Source organism: Eptesicus fuscus, chromosome 6 (assembly GCF_027574615.1).
Source record: "Eptesicus fuscus isolate TK198812 chromosome 6, DD_ASM_mEF_20220401, whole genome shotgun sequence".
NCBI lineage: Eukaryota > Metazoa > Chordata > Mammalia > Chiroptera > Vespertilionidae > Eptesicus > Eptesicus fuscus.
The window spans coordinates 72345724-72354871 of NC_072478.1; positions in this window are offsets into that span (position 1 = coordinate 72345724).

Genomic DNA, 9148 nt, shown 5'->3' on the forward strand with positions numbered 1-9148 from the left:
GATCTGCACCATTTCATATAGGCGACTTAAGCATGTATGGATTTTGTTATCTGTTCGGGAAGGGCGGACCTATAACCAATCCCCTGCATATACCAAGGGACAACTTGAGTTTTTGAGGCGACTAAAGCTGCATGGGTTTTTTATTGCACAAGGGTTCGGCACACGGTCAACTGTATGTTGGGATAACTCTAACCCTCTTAGCTAGTCAAGGACTTTACTCCTATAATATTCTTTACTACCAAATATTTTCCCCCTCTCTCCACTAGATTATCTTTGCAACAGTATTCAACATTCTGAAATATTTCCCATCTTTAAAAATAACTTCCTTGAAACCCCTCCTGCCCTCAAGCTTCAGCACCATTTATCGGCTCTGTTTTGTTCTGGGAGGCCTCCACGTATCTCCCCATTTTCTCTTGTACAGATCCCAATCGAGATTTAATCCCATGCTGACATCTATCAAGAAAATACTCCACTCGACAGTCCACATCAGCCCAGGGATGATTGTAGAACTATTTGACTCACAGCCATTCCCGCACCCCCCTCAATCTGAGGATGTGTTCTTTTTAAGCTGATTGGGAAGCAGCACTGGTTCACGCCAGGGCACAGGACTGCGCGCGCGCTTTCCTTGTGTGGGGGCTGCGGCCTGTGCCTCCTGTGACAAGGCGTCCCAGTCTCCCTGGTGACCTGCACTCCCCACGCAGCTGTCCCTCTGCCTTTCCCAGCACTAACTCTTGGTTTCCCTCTAACGCTGATGTCTTTTTTTTTTTTTTTAATATATATTTTATTGATTTTTACAGAGAGGAAGAGAGAGGGATAGAGAGTTAGAAACATCGATGAGAGAGAATCATCGATCAGCTGCCTCCTGCACACCCCCTACTGGGGATGTGCCCGCAACCAAGGTACATGCCCTTGACCGGAATCGAACCTGGGACCCTTCATTCCGCAGGCCGACGCTCTATCCACTGAGCCAAACCGGTTTTGGCTAACGCTGATGTCTTAATTCACTTTCCTCCCTAAACATTATTTGCATATCAAATTCTGTGAATGTTTTGTAAACCAGTTACCTCACTCTTGGCAATACAATACTGATAGTCTTTACATGATTTTTTTTATTGTTATCAATAATAAATGTGAACTGTTTAAAGAAAAAAAAAGATTTAATCCCAGTCACTTCTCTGAAATCCTTGTCCCAGTTACTAGTGACCTCCACTTGTTAAGTGCAGAGGTCAGTTCTCAGTCCTTATTTTATTCATCCTCTCAGTAGCACTTGGCATAAGTGATTGTTCCTTCTTTTAATGGAGACATAGACACCAATTTATTGTAAACCTACACAAGTAGGATAACAGCTATGAATCAAAGTAACAAAAATGTCTACCTTGCTGAAACCGGTTTAGCTCAGTGGATAGAGCGTCGGCCTGCGGACTCAAGGGTCCCAGGTTCGATTCCGGTCAAGGGCATGTACCTTGGTTGCAGGCACATCCCCAGTAGGGGGTGTGCAAGAGGCAGCTGATCGATGTTTCTCTTTCATCGATGTTTCTAACTTTCTATCCCTCTCTCTTCCTCTCTGTAAAAAATCAATAAAATATATTTTTTAAAAAAAATGTCTACCTTATCTTCTGTTAATCATTTTAGACCCACTCTCAGTCCTTCTTGACCCTGTTCTTAGCCTTCCCTGGAAAGACTGGCCTGTGTGAACCAGTTCCAGTACCAATGGGGGACCTGGCCGGAGATCAAAAGGAAGGAGGATATGTTCTTAAGCCATAAACTTCAAAACATGTAACAAGGAACTAAAACTTGTGGAACATAATTTCTTTCCTGGCCTTGGAGCACAGAAACTGCTAAGGCAGTGGTAGGCAAACTCATTAGTCAACAGAGCCAAATATCAGCAGTACAACGATTGGAATTTCTTTTGAGAGCCAAATTTTTTAAACTTAAACTTCTTCTAACGCCATTTCTTCAAAATAGACTCGCCCAGGCCGTGGTATTTTGTGGAAGAGCCACACTCAAGGGGCCAAAGAGCCGCATGTGGCTCGGGAGCCGCAGTTTGCCAACCACAGTGCTAAGGAAATTGAAGCAGGTTGACACAACTTGTAAATCCTCACTACCTCTCCCCTCCCCCCACCAACTCAGAAGCATACAGAGGAGTTATTACACGCCCCAGGGAGACATGTCAAAGGAACAAAACAGCAGAATGGGGCCTCTTCATGGCACCACTGGACCTCCGCAGAAATCCCCAGGAGTGGGATGCCCTGACTGGGCTCCAACATAAAACATTAAAAGCTCTCAGAAGAGATCAGAGCCTAGGTCATCAGCAGTCTTCCTCGGCCCAGCAGGAAGTCTTCCGGCCCCATGCCCTTCAGGGTACAGAAAAAAAGTGGGCAGAAAAGCAACTCCTATATCTCGAACTATCTGGAAAGAAATGCAAGTCCTTGATAACAGAATATACAATAGAATAAGGGGGGAAAGGTGTTTTGCATACTGAAGAGAAATTTCAAAATATATGCAGCCAGTTTATAGAAGAAGCTCAAAGAATAGATAAACCAAGAATGAGGTGAAAGGGCAGGAAACAAAATATACAAGGATCATAATAGACACAACAAAAAGGGAATTATTAGCACAAAGGAAAAATTTGAGATACAGAAAAAGCAACAGAAAGAGATCAAGATGACTAAAGTAATTAGAAGGTAACATATGGAAGACAGAGACTATCCAGCAAAAAGATAATCATGTTTCTAGAATAGAAAGCCTAACAGAGACAGAAAATAACTCAGTGGACTACTTAAAATAACACTTCCCCGGGTATAAAAATCTACCTGAAAATGCAAACACCCTCCTGTGATCAGGAGAATCCAATACAGAATGATGAATATTAACACTTGCTGATAGTTAATTTATTGAAACTGAGGAAAAGAGAATTCTTCAGACAGGAATTGTCACCTACCAACATGGGGCCAGGTTGGGGGCCACATCTGGCCTTATTTCTTATATAACAAATAGAGGCCCGGTGCACGAAATTCGTGTACATGTAGGGTCCCTAGGCCTGGCCAGTGATCCGGGCCGATCGGGGCCTTCCTCCAGCTGCCGGCCGGGGCCTCCCTTCCCCATCTGTGGGCTGCCAGCCGAGCCTTTCTTTGTTCTGCGCCTCCCCCTGGTGGTCAGTGCACATCATAGCAAGCGCTAGAACTCCAGGTCTCCCAGTCAAACTCCTGTGGGGACACTTTGCACATTAGCCTTTTATAAATATAGATGAATGCCAGAAAAAAGTAAGTCTAGAGGATGTTTAGAGAAAAGTATGTGTTGAGAATATTATAACCTGCCAAGCTGTCTTTTCAAAGATAAAGGCAACAAAAAGACATTCTCTAGCATGAAATTTCTTGGACTATAGCATCCTCTCTGAGAAAATGGAGTGTGAAAAACTCACTTAAAGAAATGCCATAACAAAAAGATGATACAACCAGGGTAATTATAATGATGTAATAGTCACCAAGATTATAACCTTAAGACACACTCACACTAAAATCAATGAAAATTGAAGGTAAAAGCAGGAAGGGGAAGACAAAGCTCATCTTTCAGAGCCGGAAGGGAGTCCACTTTGTCCTAAAATTAATATACGGAGGTAAAAACAATAAAACCTAATTTCTCTGAGCGTTTCTTAACCTTAGTGAGGTCTTTTCCTTGAAAATAACAGAAAAATAAACCTGAACTAAACCTAAAATAATGGTGATCTTCAGGTAATTTTTTAAGAATAAGAGAAATTCTCAAAAGATTAAGAAAAAGGGTTATAAGTAAACATTGAAAGCTTAGAAAAATAAAAAAGGGAGGAGGAGAGTGAATACTCTTCAAAATACAGAGAAACTTTTACTGGCCCTATCCTGAAAGGTTGCCTCAAAGTTTATCTCACAATGACCTCTGCACAGTTCTTTATTTCCACTTTGGGGAGGAGCTGCCCTCCCCTCCTTAGGTCTGGGGTAGCAATAACTCATCTGCTACTATCCATGTGGATTCCCCTATACCCACAGTTTTGTAAATAGAATCCCTTGATAAATACACTAGAGGCCCGATGCACGAAATTCGTGCAAGGGTCTCAGCCCTCACAGCCCTGGTTGCCTCGGCTGGCCCTTGCAGCCCTGGCTTCATCCGGAAGGACGTCCGGAAGGTCATTCAGCTGTTAGGTCTAATTAGCATATTAGCTCTTTATTATATAGGATCTTTCTCAAACTATCATACTTTAAATGTATCATGTATTTCCTGTTGGGACTCTCACTAATTCACTGCCCTGGGGGAACTTACTTTCTACAAGTGAGAGACAGCATAATTTAAAAGTAAATTAGGGAATCAAGATGGTGGCGTAGATAAACGCTGGTACTTGCCACCTCCCACAACCACATCAAAATTTCAGCTAAAATATAAAACAACCATTATTCAGAAACACCTGAAAGCTGGCTGAATGGAAGTCCTACAACTAATAAAAAAAACTTTTTTAAACAATAGACATAAAGTATATAAAATCATGACATTGGATGAAATCACCAAGAAACTAGTTATATATGAAGAAGAAAAATGATTTGCGTTCTGGGACACACCAGTGTTAAGCGATTAAGGAGACAATGAACAATAAGAACAAAAGTCAGAAGTTTTCACTAAGGTAGGATGAAAATAAGGAGAATGTAGAGCAGATATTGGTAAATTATGGCTCACACTGGTCAGATCTGACCCATTACCTTTTTCTTTTCCTTTTTTCTTCTTTCTTTTTTTTTTTTTTAAAGCCTCACCCAAGGATTGCTTTCCATTGATTTTTAGAGAGAGTGGAAGAGAGAAGGAAAGACAGAGAGAAATATCGATGTGAGAGAAACACATCGATTGGTTGCCTCCTGCACAAGCCCTTCCCTGAATCGAACCAAGGTCCATGCCCTTGACCCAAATCGAACCCAACCCCAGAACCTTTGATCCACAGGCCGAGTCTCTATCCACTGAGCCAAACTGGCTAGAGCTCATTGCCTTTTTCTGTAAATAAATTTATATAGGAATATTATCACACTTAATTCATTTATATATTGTCTATGGCTGCTTTCACAGTACCATGGCATAGTTGAGTAATTACATCAGAAACTATTCCACAAAGCCTAAAATTGCTATCTGGCTCCCTTACAGAAAATGTTTGTGACCCCTGGTATGTAGAGTCCTGGAAGCCAAGTCAAAAAAAGTGTTTCACTTAAGAGGCAGAGATTATATTGCAATTGCGGTTGAAATTCCAGTAGGCTTAGAAAAATGGAGGTTTTGTCAAGAGTTTCAGTGAATGCCCTCGCTGGTTTGGCTCAGTGGATAGAGCGTTGGCCTGTGGACTGAAGAGACCCAGGTTCAATTCCGGTCAAGGGCACATGCCCAGGTTGCAGGCTCAATCCCCAATGCAGGGCATGCAGGAGGCAGCTGATCAATTATTCTCTCTCATCATTGATGTTTCTATCTGTCTCTCTCTCTCTCCCTTCCTCTCTGAAATCAATAAAGTTACTTAAAAAAAAATTTCAGTGAAATATTGGAGAAACATATGCTCATGTCGATTCTACCCAAATTGATCTCTAAATTCATTGTAATTACAGTTAAAATTGTAGTAGGATTTGTAAAAAGAACTAATATAACTCACTCAAATGTGTGAGGATAATAAAGGTCCATAAGTAGCTGTATCAGCTATCATGAAAGAGTAAAATTGATTGTCTCATTTTAAAAAATGGAGCTTTGACTCATACCTCACACCATATACAAAAATTAACTCAATATTGATCATAGACCTAAATGTAAAACCTAAAACTATAAAATTTCTTGAAGTAACAGGAAAAAATCTTTGTGACTTTGGGTTAGGCAAAGATTTCTTAGATAAGGAACCAAAAGTATAATACATTAAAAAAATTAATAAACTAGGATTTATCAAAATGAAAAAACCCTTGCTCTGTGAAAAGTAATGAAAAGACAAGCTATAGACTTGGAGAAAGTATTTACAAATCACAAACTGCAAAAAAACTTTTATCTAGATTATATAAAGAACTTTTAATAATAAGACAAATAACCCAATTTTTAAAATAGATAAATATTTGAGCACATTATTAAAAGAGACATACAAATGGAAAATAAGCACTTATTAGTCACTGGAAATTAAAAGGTATGAGATGCTACTGTATACCTAAAATTAGAGTGACTGACCATACCAAGTGTTGGCAAGGATGTAAAATGGCAGAACAACTTTGGGAAATGGTTCAGCAGTATCTTAAAAAGTTAAACATATACTCCACGTATACCAGACTTTCCACTCTTAGATATTTACCTAAGAGAAATGAAAGCTTTTATCCATACAAAGACTTACTTATATTGCACAGCAAAAGAAACTATCAACAAAATGAAAAGGCAACCTATAGACTGGGAGGAAATATTTGCAAATTATGTATCTGATAAGGAGTTATAACCAAAAATACATAAAGAATTCATGTGACTCAATGGCAATAAAACAACAACAACAAGCAATCTACTTTTAAAATGGGCAGAGAATCTGAATAGACATTTTTCCAAAGAATACATACAGATGGCCAACAGACATGCAAAGATGCTCAACATCAGTAAACATCATGGAAATGCAAATCAAAACCACAATGAGATATCACCTCTCACCTGTTAGTATGTCTGTTATCAAAAAGATAAATGACAAGTATTAGAGAAGATATGGAAAAAAGGGAACCCTGTGCACTATTGGTGGTAATGTAAATTGGTTCAGCCACCATGGAAAACAGTGTGGAGATTCCTCAAAAAAAATTAGAAATAAAAGTACCTTATGATTCCACTTCTGGATATTTATCCGAAGGTAATGAAAACACTAATTGGAAAAGATATATGTACCCCCTGTGTTCACTGCAGCATTGTTTACAATAGCCAAGATATGGAAGCAACCTAAGTGTCCATCAGTAGATGAATGGATAAAGAAAATGTGATCACACACACACACACACACACACACACACACACACACACACACACTGGAATATTATCCTACCTAATAATAGACAAATATGCAAATTGACCGTACCTTCCTATGCCCGCAATTGGCCAGGAGGCACGGGGGGGCGGGACTCTGGGTGGCCGGGGTGGCTGATTGGGCCGGCTGGGCTGAGCTCACGTCGCCAGCGGCGGCTCGAGCTCAGCGTCTGCGCCATGGCTGTGCTGCGGCACAGAAGGGGCCTCTGGGGCAGCGAGCTCTGGTCCCATCGCAGACCATCAAAAGCAGGGGAGCTGGGTGCCTGTCCGCTGGTGCACCAGGCCTTTCAGAAGCCTCCAGCGCGGTGGAGGCTTCTGAAAGGCCTGGTGCACCAGCAGACAGGCACCCAGCTCCCCCCCTACACGTGCATGATTCAATCATGCACTGGGCCTCTAGTTCAGCCATAAAAAAAGAAAATTTTGCCATTTGCAACAACATGGGTGGACCTTAAGGGCATTATTCTAAGTGAAATAAGTAAGACAGAGAGAGACAAGTACTGGATGATCTCATATGTGGAATCTAAAAAAAAAACAAAAAACCTGAACTTGTAGTAAAAGAACAGATATCAGTTCTACTTCCTGCTACACCCAAGTCCAGGACTCATCACCTGTTGATATGTGAGAGTTAAATCCTAAGTCCTTAGCTATTAACAGTCTATTTTCAGGTTCCTCACAGCCTCCAGAACTATCTCAGTGTCAGCCTACGGTTACATTTTACTTTGGCTTTCAGATCTCTTTTCATTCTGGCATCTGGGAATTTGCTTTCTTTTCTTGTGAGCTCAGCCATGTAGTATAAGCCAGAATACAAAGAAGTGCTGAAATTTTATTGGGGTAATAAGGAAACAGGAGTCAGATTGAGGGGGCTCTTACTGGTCAAATTTGCGACAACCTATGCATCAAAAATGATAACTAACACATTAAAGAAAAAATAAAATAACCCTTGAATTCATGAAGATACTCAGAGAAAGGGAGCCTGGTTAGTGTGGCTCAGTGTGTTTGAGCGTCGACCTATGAATCAGGAGGTCCTGGTTGGATTCCTAGTCAGGGCACATGCCTGGGTTGCAGGCTCGATCCCCAGTGTGGGGCATGCAGGAGGCAGCTGATCAATGCTTCTCTGTCATCATTGATGTTTCTATCTCTCTCTCCCTCTCCCTTCCTCTCTGAAATCAATAAAAAAAAATTTTTTTTTAAAAAAGAAAATGGCCCTAGCTGGTTTGTCTCAGTGGATAGAGCGTTGGCCTGCGGACTGAAAGGTCCCAGGTTCGATTTGGTCAAGGGCATGTACCTTGGTTGCGGGCACATCCCCAGTAGGAGGTGTGCAGGAGACAGCTGATCTATGTTTCTCTCTCATCGATGTTTCCAGCTCTCTAACCCTCTCCCTTCCTCTCTATAAAAAATCAATAAAATATATATTTTTTAAAAAGAAAATGATCAGAAATTACAAAATGAAAGAAGGTATTTTCAATACATGTATCTGATTTATATCCAGAATATGTAAAAAAAAAATTCCTCCAAATCAATACACAAAGATTTACATTAGAAAAATGGAGATAAGACTTGATTAGACATCTCCAAAGGGGAATATCTAATAAACCTGTGAAAAAGGTGTTCAACTATATTATTTATCATGGAAATGGGAAATACTAGTAAAAGTGCAAGGCAATATGATGCCCACTAGAATGGCTAAAATGTAAATAACAGACAATACCTGGACACATGCATATCCTATCACCCAGCATTTGTACTCTGAAGGTATGGAACTATGTTTACCAAAAGACATGTACAAAAACGGTGACAGCATTATAGTGACAGCATTAATATTTATATTAGCCAAACTGAAAACAATCTACAAAGGTATTAGTAATGTTTTCTATTTTGATCCAAGGGGGATTGCACAGTGTTAACTTTATAAAGCTATATTGAGCTTACACACTTGTGATTTGTATGCCTTTCTCTTTATATGTATACTAGAGGCCCGATGCACAGAATTCGTGCAAGGGGCTTGGCCCTCACAGCTGCGGCTTCGTCCAGAAGGTCATCCGGAAGGATGTCCAGAAGGTCGTTTGGCTGTCTGGTCTAATAAGCATATTACGCTTTTATTATTATAGATTGTGCTACAATAAAACATTTT